This window comes from Trifolium pratense, linkage group LG1, assembly GCF_020283565.1.
Source record: "Trifolium pratense cultivar HEN17-A07 linkage group LG1, ARS_RC_1.1, whole genome shotgun sequence".
Lineage (NCBI taxonomy): Eukaryota > Viridiplantae > Streptophyta > Magnoliopsida > Fabales > Fabaceae > Trifolium > Trifolium pratense.
This window is the reverse complement of record NC_060059.1, coordinates 2,021,903-2,033,837: the sequence shown is the minus strand read 5'-3', so window position 1 is coordinate 2,033,837 and position 11,935 is coordinate 2,021,903. Positions and strand designations below refer to the sequence as shown.

Here is an 11,935-nt window from a genome sequence, read left to right as displayed (position 1 = left end):
CATACTTTTCATTTTACATACTTGGTATCAACACATTTAACCAAGTGTCATAATATGATTCAGTAACTTGACCAAGTTTTGCACAAGATAAAGTGGAAACATTCTTCTTGATAAGAAGATATATAAGTAAACAACAAAATCATCATTTGAAATTTATAATTAAAAGATATGCTTCACTATAAAATGGGACATTAAAATCTCTATCAAGAAACTTCATAGATAATTATCATAGCATGCAGAACAATATTGTGAATGTCAGCGAGACCAATGACCAAAAGCAACACTCTCTTCTTACCCGAAAATCTGCCTCTGGCCAAGCTTTATGAAGATCCCAGGCTGACATCATAGGACAGCAAACATCGTATCTTCCCTATAAAGTAAAGAATGAAGATCATACGACATTGAATTGTGAAGGAATATGATGCAGCAAAAAGTGATTTACCTGCACGATTGTGGTGTTGATATGCCATGCCTTATTCTTTAAGTTCTGCTTCCAGTTCGTCCTGAAAACGAGAATAAATTCAGAATGTCGCATGGACAAGTATTAGCAACTATTTAGCACCAACATGCAACAAGATACAGACAGAAGTGGTTATTTCAATCACTTCGATTTTCTTAAACTATTATCGGTGTTTACATGTATGTTAGTAAGTGTCAATGCTTCATAGATTAGTACTCTACAACACTACACAATCAAAAAGTAACATATTCCCCACCCAATTCCTCAAACATAACCAACAAATTCCCTGTTGGTTTCAGCCAGGAATGAGGAACATGATACCTGAAATTATTAGCCTACAAATTCCCTGTTGGTTTCAGTCCAAGTGTGAAACAAAGAAGAGTGTTTTATTTTAGTAATGAACTCATTCTTAGAAGGCACACTAAACTTAATTTGGTTAATGATAGTGGACACACAAACATGAAATGAAAGAAGCATTTACTATATGTCAATCATCCCTACATTTATTCTTCAATGAAAATATATTCTCACATAAATGATCATTCTTATAATTTATCATAACTGGTTAAGTCTATATCAATTGTGGTAGCAGCAACAATGAATAACCAAAAACAATAACTTACAAAAGAAATCATAGGACAAATGCAAATAAAAATCAAAAAGTTACAAGACAGTAAAAATTCTATATCACCGGTCAACAAAAAATATTTCTCAACATTATTGAGCAAAAGGAACTAGCAGAATCACACCTTATTTCCACCATCACTGAAGTTGCTTCAAGCAAAAGATGCAATGGAGGATCAACGTTATACACTCTGCATAAGGAACATAAGTATTAAATGTACATTTCAAAGACACAAAGCATCAAACCTATTTCATAGATGAAGTGGAATCACATTACCGAGATTAGATAAACATGTGATATTTTAGTGAAATAACCAACACAATACATGTTGAGAAATGAATATTGCCTAACAGAGTGAAATGCCACTCCATAAATGGTTATGCAGCAAAGCTATTGCAAGGCAAGTAACAAATCTCAAGTAGTGACATAATTACTAGTAACAAATAAAATGACTAATCTTTACAAAAGATACATAGCTAATAACAAAAATTTACTATACAACCACAAACTAATTAAATGTCACTCTCCATGTCCTTGGATATTTGTTATCATCAAAGATGCATTAAAAAATAATCAAATCATTTCTATTTTGCTAGTTCTTAATCATGTGAGACTCACTCTTAACTAAATGTATTACAAATAACACCTAAACTATTTTCTATTCCTTTTTCCCAAACAAAATAGATTTAAATTTTCAACCAAATACCAAAACATTACTAATACTACTATGAGGTTAACAATATCATTCAATCTACACCTACACACATACAAGCATCTTTGATCATCATCAATGACATTATTACTACTCAATATACATCTATGCGCATACAAGCATCAGATCACAATGTATCATTCTAAACTTTTTATCTCATAATATATATCACATTCCATTTACTTACACACACAAGCATCAAATCAAAATCAAAATTCAAAACAAGAAATTGAGTTGATAAATCACAAAAGAGAAAAAAGTAGAAGAAATCGATTACCAGAACAGAGAAAATAGGAGTGAGAAGTAACTTAATAGTCTCTAGGTTTTGAGGAAGCGATTCAGATAAAGCAAGTGATTCTGAGTGAATTAGAATGTGATTTTGAGATGATGTGAGGAAGCGATTCTGACGAAGCAAGGATGATGTGAGATCGAGGAAACGATTCCGACGAAGTGATTTTGACGAAGTGACGAAGCGATTCCGACGAAGTGATTCTGGTGTGAGATGGAGTTGCGATTATGGATCAAGAAGCGATTCTGAAATTCTGCGATTTTGAATCGAGAAGCAATTATGGAGAGATCGAAGCCGATTCTGGAGAAAAGCGATTTTGGAGATGAGCGATTTTGGAGAGAACGTGATTTTGAGAGATGAAGGAGAGTGTGATTTTGAGTTATTAAAAATAAAATTTTAATTTGTTAAATGTAGTTATTATAACTTATAAGTTATAAGTAATGGAGTAAGAAAAATAAAATAATCAATAATAGAAAAATAAAGTAATAAGTGATGGAATCTTGGAACAATAAAAGAAATAAAGAAAAAATGAGTTAATAGAAGTCTTTTAGGTGATTAGGTTAAACAGAGGTATTTTTAATTGGGATTAACTAGAAATCCAGTCTGTAGCAAAATTCTGGTAGCAAATCCTGTATTTTCTTGTAGTGTTCCTTGTTTCAATTTATCTGCCCGTAACTCTGTTGTGCATAGTTCTTGCTACCCGTGATGTCCTAAGGGTAGAGCAGATGGAGCCTTATGGGGAAATTATTATCTCTAGAGGATGAAAGATGTGATGAAGGTTTGGTTTCCTCTCCAACTATGCAAGTATCTTCTAATAATTTTTTCCTCTTCATTGAAGTATTGAACCTATGTAATACCGGAACACTTTTATAATACTAATATCAGCACACTTATCAAAAGTGTTCCGGTATATAATTGAAAAGGATTCTGCACACTTTTCAAACCGGAAAGTGTGCTAGTAAAAAGGACTGCAAATCGGAATACTTTTTCAATGTGTGCCGGTAAAATTTACATACCGAAAAGAAAAATACGTATCGAAACAGTCTTGTGATTGCAGAACCAATTAATCTACCGGAAAAGTTATAAAAGGACAAAATAAAAAATAATAAAATATAATGTAAGATAAGGATAGAATGGGCATTTTTGAAAAATTGTTGGGGTATAAGGATAAATATAGGGGTAGGAAAAAAAAATTCCGTCAGTAAGGACAACGGTTTGTTAAGATAATTTTTTTTACCTTGCTGGGTTAGCACATAATTAAGGTGGGGAGTTAAGATAAATAGTTTTTTGGTAAATCAAAGGTATCATTCGTGTACAATTGTAGAGATTATCCCCTTGAGATAACTAAAATCTATTTAAGGGATTAACTTCTCAAAATGCACCGACCGGAAATCAAACCTAGAATCAAATCGTTAAGAGTTCACATTTATTAGGAAAAGTAAAATATGATAATTTTAATGTTGACTTTTTGTGTGTTTGTTGAAATAAGTTTCATGTAAAGATATAAAAACAGTTTTTATTGGTTATTGATTATGGGGAAAAGAAGAGAGATAATAAATTAAGTAAAAGTTTATCTTGAAAATGATAAAAGTTAGATTTTTTTCCTTATAATTTGGGACATGAAAAAATAATTTTTTTTACTTATAATATTGGACGGAGGGAGTACATTTGTTGTAAAACACACAGATTAGTTTTTTATGGGATTTGACCTTTCAAAAGAAAAATTGTCTGAATATTATATATAAAGGAAATTTCATACCATCAAATCTTTCAAGCAAAACAAACATATCATTGATCATTGTTGAAGTGTTCACCGTTCACGTGTATATGTCAATAAGATGATTCAATAAGTTAAAAAATATATAAACTGTGAATTTATTTATTTATTTATTTTTATAAGAGAATTTATTTATTTTTTGTTGCAACATTGATCATAAGGATTCAACAAGTTAAAACACACATAGGGCAAAAAGGATTATAACCAAAAAATATGCTCCTCTTAAACAAATATTATAAATCCATGTGACTTGCTTCTTAATTTAATAAAGGAAGCATTATCTATATCGCCACATGAAATAAAGGAAGCATTATTTATATCATCATGTGAACAAGTCGATAAATAATTTATTAAAACTACAAGAGGTTTTTTTTTTTTTGTTGCACTACAAGAGGTATTTAATCTGTCCCAAATGGAAAGAACATATTAGTACTCAAACCAGACAACTAGGTCAAACAATTAACCAAAAGACTATGTTACTCTTAAACCAATGTTATACTTAATCCACGTATCTTGCTTCTTAATTTAATAAAGGAAACATTATCTATATCACAACGTGAACGAAATGACAAATAATTTATTATAAAGTACAAGAAATATTCAACCCATTTGCATAGAAATAGAAAGAGTGCATATTAGTACTCAAACTTTACAACTAAGCTAAAAAATTTAAAATAACACTATTACAATTTCATGAAGAAAATATATAGTCCAAATAGGTACATTATATGTTGGGTTTATCTTATTGGGGCCTTTTACATTTATGATTTTTTTACCCATCTAAACTAATGAATTTTAATTGGATAGGATAAAATAAATTCCTGGGATGGGATTCAATTAGTAGTGTACTAGTTGTAAACTAGATGCTGAAGAATAAAGCCTAATCTCCACACTATATGGGTCTGGATTTGTTCCTTGAAGATAAAGATAGCACACATAAGATGTGTGATTCCTAAGTTAATAAGGTGACTGATTCAGGTGAAAGAAAGAAAAGCTCAAGTCAAAGAAATTGTGCGAGAATTCTGGGATTGTGAAAGGTCAAACATAAAGAGGCTGCTGATTATGTTGTTACATCAAGAAAGGCTTATAAAATCATTTATTCGTCTTTATTTTCTTCCACATGTGTACTATTTATGTGCAAGCATAATTAATCTATTATCTATATATATACTACTTTTGGGTTTACGTATATGTAATGTAAAAGCTCGCACTCATTATCGCCTACCAAGGCCTATAATTTACAGACCCATATTCTTTTCTTGAAGGCGTGAAGAAGTTTTATTCATGCAAGATGCATGGAATTCTTAGATTCTTATATTCTCTCTAACTTATCCTTAATTACAAAATTGATTTATAATGCGAAAATTGTTCCTATTTATAATTTAATACTATTAAATCCTATTTAATAACATGTAGTCTAACAAATCTCAAAAAAGATTTTAATACAAACTTACAATTTTAGATGTTTAGTCGAACTCAACACTACAAAATTGACTCGTAAAATAAATAAAACATTGCAGAGTGCATACACGAGAACACCTGTGTGAAGCCCCGATACTCCAAAATGGTGAAGAATCGTGTCCGATATGCACCCGATGGCCGATACCGATACGCTTCCGATACGTGTATCGGAGAAGTATCGGTTAAATCATTATTTTTAAATAAAAAATAATATCCGATATGTGTCCGATACGGCTTGATTTTGGCCCGATACATGCCGATACGGCTGGATTTTGGTTCGATATGTGCCGATACGGCTTGATTTTAGTCCGATATGTACGCGATACGTATGCAATATTTTTTTCCTTTTTTTTCTTTTTTTTTTGCAGGTTTAAAAAGAAGAGTGAATAACAAATAAAAAAAATGGAAGGAGAAGAGAAAATGCATATATTTCTATTTTATCATTCCTGTATTGATTTTATTGTTATTTTTAGCTATTACGTGTCTTTATTGAGGAGCTCTTGGTATGTTATGCCTCAAACTATTTTGTTCTGGTACAAGTTTATTGGTGTGTTTGTACTCCTTATACAATGAGCTATTGATTTTTCTCAATAATAATAATAATAGTTTTTTGCCTTTTTTTTTAAAAAAAAAAATATTATTATTAATAATATTATTGATTTTAGTTATATTTATATATTGTACATTTATATATTTAATTTTTAAATAAGGTATCGAAGCAGTATCGTATCAAGAATTTAAGAAAAAATTACATATCAACATATCGTATTGATATCGTGTCACTATCCATACGAGAACACTAGTGATAAATAAAGAAAAATGCTAAACAGTGTCCATTATGCATTGTTTAAAGAACCAAATATAGTAATATCACATTAAAATTTATTCAGTCAACACCTCGAAAATGTAAACAGTATTATTTTTAATTTTAAAATTTTCTTTTTTGATCTCTTTAACCAGTGTCCCGGAGCACAGGTTAACATGAGCGATGAATAAAATACTGTAAAACGCTATGGAAGAAGAAAGACGGCTATAGTGAATGACGTGACAGTACGATCTTATCCAAAATGAAATAGACGCCCACGAGCATAATTCCAAGTGGGATCCACGTGGCACATATTCCTACAGTTTTACTTTCAGTACTTTCGGTATGTATTACAGTATGACCGAGAGAGACGGTCCTTAAAGTTAAACCGAATCAGATGTGTGTGGGACCTTTGCTCTCTCAGCATATGGCTTTTACCAACTGACACGTACTTTATGTGACACCTTGGCTTATTATCCTACAGCTCTTTGCCGACATTTTTGTCACTAACCCCCCTCCACCATTTTAGAACTTACTAGTATTACTTTCCCTTTTCTTCTTTCTATGTTCGTGTTTATTTTTCTATGGAATTACTCATCAAAGAATTAAAATACTATTAGTAGTATGTAACTACAGAGATTAATCCCTCGAATCTTTTGGGACTTAAATGGATGACAAACTCTGCCTAAGAGTTTTAGCACTGCTGCATTCCCAAGTTAGAGATTAAACTCAGTACCTTGATTAAGCTAGATGAGACCTGCGCTATCTCATCTAAGTGCTATTGGGTTATCTACAAAGTATTTTTTATCCTCAACAATAATCAATTCAAGTTGAAGAATAGATGGGTATACATAATAAGTTCTTTTTTTCAAACTAAAATAACCTCTAATCATATATATATATATATATATATATATATATATATATATATATATATATATATATATATATATATTTTAATTCATAAGGGCCTAAGCTACAAGGGAATCAATCTAGGGTTAAAAACCTCAATCTATTAGTAGTACAAAGATCACTAATATGAGATGAACAATCATCAGATAACATAATCTTATTATGAACACCCTAGATTAGCCAATACATTGGCAAACTTGTATGTCTCCCGATATGTATGCAAAATTTCAACTCTCCAATTGATATACAACAAGCGCCAATTTTGCTTCACCTCTAATCATATCTTTAAAAGTAATAATTTTTTTTACCACTTATAAGTTGGGTCAAATCTAATATTACATCGTCCCATAAGTCCTAGCTCAATTGATAAAAATACTGAAATTGTTAGGCCGGACGTCATGATTTAAGTTCAAACCCGAATCTCACAATTATATGTGAGTTTAATTTCAGTGGATTATCACTTCATCTAAGAAAAAAAAAAAACCTAATATCACATCTTTTTTATTGTATCAATGCATTTAATTTGTTAAAAAAATAGGATTGGGCTAAACAAATTTTTTATATCATGTTTAATTATAAACTGATTATTAGATTAAAAAAATAGCAAGAAACTAGACAAAGGTCACAAAATTTGTCCTTCGCTAAAGTATAAGATTGTACTCCATTCGGCTTTATTTATAAGTAAAATTTTCTTCTTTCACACATATTAAGATATTTGTTATTTTTACTAAATTACTTTTTGCAAGACATTAAATTTGCATTGGAATTATGCAATTATGTCAAAAAGTAGAACAATTATTAGGGGTACTTTTGGAATAATAACATTAAATAAACTTACTTTTGATAACTTTTGTTTATATTTGAGGTCAAATTTTTTTGTTGACTTTTGCTTATAAATATAGTCGAAAGGAGTAGTATAAATATTTGTACTATACCCTTTTATTTTTCAACATTAAAAATATTATTTCTCTCCACTACATGTATGTATTGTCATGTAATATTGTGTCTTACCATGTAGTATTATTGTCTTACCTTATAAATATGGATAAAAAAAATCAAAAAATGAAAAAGTACAAAAGAATTATTTAAAAGTAGAGATTAAAAGATTAAAAATTGTTGAAATTTTTTATAAAGATTAAAAACAATATTCGAAATGTTTATAAGAACCAAAAACTTATTTGACTCGAAATAAATAACAAACATTATCTAAAACACATATACATAGGTGCGAAGTCTCATATTATCATCTTTTTAATGCCAAATAAGTTAGAGTTTAAATCTCAATTCTGTATATTATATGCAACTTCAACCGAACTATACTCACGAGAATTACAAAGTTTCATATTAAAACTCAGATAAAGATGAGTGACTAAAAATATCGATGGAGTATTTTAAAATACTACTACTAGTACTTAAGAATACTTGTACGGATGGAATAGGACGTGCTGAGAGTTTACTTGTCTGGCATAAGTCTGGTTCGTAACGAGAAAACGATTTTATCTTAAAATAAATTTTTTTTTTTGACAGTATCTTAAAATAATTATTTGTGGCTCAAACAATGTTTATTTTAATCATTGGCCCATCTAAAAACAAACGAAAATATTTAAAGTTAAAGTCAATAAGATATCTTTCGCAGAAATAGTTTCAGGGTCAATAATATATTGAGGTACCGACGTACCGTTTGTCTTCTTCATAATGGGTACCGACGTAGGACGTACCATTTGTTCTTATGCTAAGTTTTTTAACAATAAAATAAAGGGTTAAATATGTTTTGGGTCCTATAATTTTTTAGAATTTTTGTTTTAGTTCCTGAAGTTCGTTTTCACACTTTTTAGTCCCTGAAGTTTCATCAGTCAGTGTTTTTAGTTCCTACTTTTCATTCAACTCGTGTATACTTTCAAATTTTTGAATGATTTTTTGTATTCATGTTTATAATATTATAAGAACATCTCAGATAAAAATTTAGAATTTTTTAACATAAGATGAATTATTTATGAATTTTTATGTGCAAAAAACTAAAAAATTCATATATAATTCATTTTTTGTTAAAAAAATTAAACTTTTGTAACAAATATTCATATAATGTACTAAAGACCGCAGAAAAAAAAAATTAAAATTTCAAATGATACGCACGAGTTGAATGAAAAGTATGGTCTAAAAACATTGACGGAAAAAACTTCCGGGACTAAAAAGAGTGAAAAAAATATCCAGGGACTAAAATGAAAATTCTGGGAAACTATAAGGACCAAAAACATATTTAACCCTAAAATAAAATAAGATATTATTTCAGTGTGTCTTCTCTAATGAAAATAATATTATTTTAGTGTGTCATATGTAATTTTGGGAATAAAAGTTACATATATTTAAAAAACTTTAAAATTGATTATCATAAAATTGAAATATTCCTGTGAGGAAAAAAAGTTGAGATATTATAATTGAAAGTATAAAAATAAAAGAGAGTATAAAATATAGAAGAGAGAAAAGCATATTGTGAGTTAATTAAGAATTTTAGTAAGGAAATCTAACATGATAAAAATAAAAGTTATGCAAATTGAATTGGCAGAATTGAGCATACTAAAAACCTTAAATTGATTCCTTAAAATTATGACATTAGAGATGCTCATAATAAAATGAAGAAATGTTAAGATAAGGTGGCGAAGACGGTTGTTTGTTTGAGAGAAGGACTTTATCGTAAAGTGTTGTGCTATAATGAAGATTTTTTTTTTGTAAGGTAATCAATCTCCTTTGTTCATGAGGTTGTGGGGATAATCACTACACGAATTTCATGTGTTATCAACCAAAATTATTGGCAGTTTTGAACCTATGAAAAGATTTTCAGCAGATTTTTGCAATTTGCAGCGAAACAAAAATTGTTAACCAACAAAAAATATTTTTATTATATAAATCAATTTATAAAAAGAAAAATACAATAACTCAAATCTCTGTATTAACTCAAAAAAGACCACCTATTTTCATCTCCAATTCTTGAATTTCTTTTTCACTTCCTTTATATATTTATAAATTAAAATAAAGCATAAGATTCTGCTGATTATTGTGGATTCTACATTTCTATGGATAAATTCATTGAAAAAAAGATTCTACGGTTAATCTGATTTACTCCACTAAGCAATTCTATTCGTGCAAGGAGTAATTTATGAGTGTCGGTTTGACTAAGAACAATTTTATACTACATGAAATTAAAAAGATGAAAAGTCCCACTAAAATAATTCCTCCTTCCTAATATTTTTTGTCTTCAAGCTAAACTCAGAAATTCACAAAGCTAACAAGGAACAGGTGTGATTATTTTCTGTGTGACCATAGCACTTGTAGTAAGCACTTGTAGTAAGCACTTCAAAATTAAAGTGATTGTTGAGGCCTATTTCTTGATCAACACATGGAAGGTGGACCGCACAATTATATATTCACACCCAAAAGCCAAAACAATATATTCAACTAGAGAAGCCCACACACTTGGCATTGCATCTAGTCTAATTATTTCCCATGACAAGATTTTTTTTTCTTTTTCTGTACAACCCAATCGTTAATCGTTAATTGTTAATTTCTAGTTTAACTTGTAGAAATCTCGAAATTATTAAGTCAAATACCAAATGTCATGACCGACGTTCGAATTTCGGTCTCCCCACTTTATGTAAAAATCTCTTGTCATTTCGTGAATAAAAAAAACAAGGTGGTTGGAAGAATAGTTGTTTAAAGATAGACATTTGAAATGTGATAGGAAAAAAATGATACGATCTTTTATGCCACACTCATGCTTTAAGCACCTGTCTATGGGCTAGTTTTGGTTCAAGGATAATACTCAAAGTGATATGTTAAGTGTTGGTAGAAGACTCACATTAGATGAAAAAATAGTTGTGTGAGTCTTCTACCAACACTTAAGTCATTTATCTTTTATTATTCATAAGTCATTTATCCAAACATGCTCCAAATATATTATGCAAACTATAGTATGACATACAATTTGTATGGGTCATATCGGTTAAGTTCGTTATGTAGTTTGAACAAAAAAAAAATAAAGTTCATTTTGTGACTATGTGAGTTAAAAATGTTAAAAGAAATCATATATCACTTACGAGAGATGACTTTGATATATGTAAACATTAAGCATGTATATAGTATATGCTTGGATTGGATGGGAAGAGTTTTTAATTTTTTTATTAAATAGATCGTGGGATCAAAATTTAGAAAAATAAATTAACATATGTTTAATAGAACTCTAACGTGACTCATAAAACATCAAATTACAACCAAAATTACAACAAATATTAGTCAATACATTAGCACAAAGTTTACTTCACGATAAGTGTATTCAACTTTTACCTCTCAATCCATCTTCGAAACTTTTGCACAAGATGTTTATCCATCAAACTAGTCTCTCTATCTTTGATATATAATTGTATTTGCCACAACCAGCAAAATCCACATTAAAACCCAGACACTTTGCATACTTTAATCCTTCACTCACCATCAGACCCCGAATGATACCTCCACAATTGGCTTTACAGGACTACACTCGTCCTTGCTAGCACCATGCCACCATATGTGTTTAACATAACCCATTATAAGCTTCAAACCAGGCATAGGTTCGTTGGAAAGTGAATCTTCATCGAATAATTTTATTAGCATCCCCGCCAAATAATAGATAGTTCATCATACGTCACGTGTTCACACCAGTGCAACTTGGACTGCAGCATTATGGTATTCCCCAATATGATTTTAAAACAATTTTGTTATAATCCATCGGTCTATAAAAATTAGTAAGATTTAGTCTAAAAAAACAAAGAACATCAATACAATATAAGAAAGTTAGATGTTGGTTAAAGATCAAAATTTCACTCACTTAAGAAGTTGTCATGTGTCCCATTTAGGGTATTTG

General features: G+C 29.8%; 1 long non-coding RNA gene across 1 annotated transcript; it reads right to left on the bottom strand.

Annotated features, from left to right (window-relative positions):
• On the bottom strand, positions 1–1,290 carry LOC123899843. The gene is made up of 3 exons (XR_006805747.1): positions 1,210–1,290; positions 443–503; positions 1–370 (listed from the first exon to the last, which is right to left on the bottom strand). It is a non-coding gene; the product is annotated as an uncharacterized LOC123899843 (long non-coding RNA).
• Between the last annotated feature and the right edge of the window lie 10,645 nt (positions 1,291–11,935).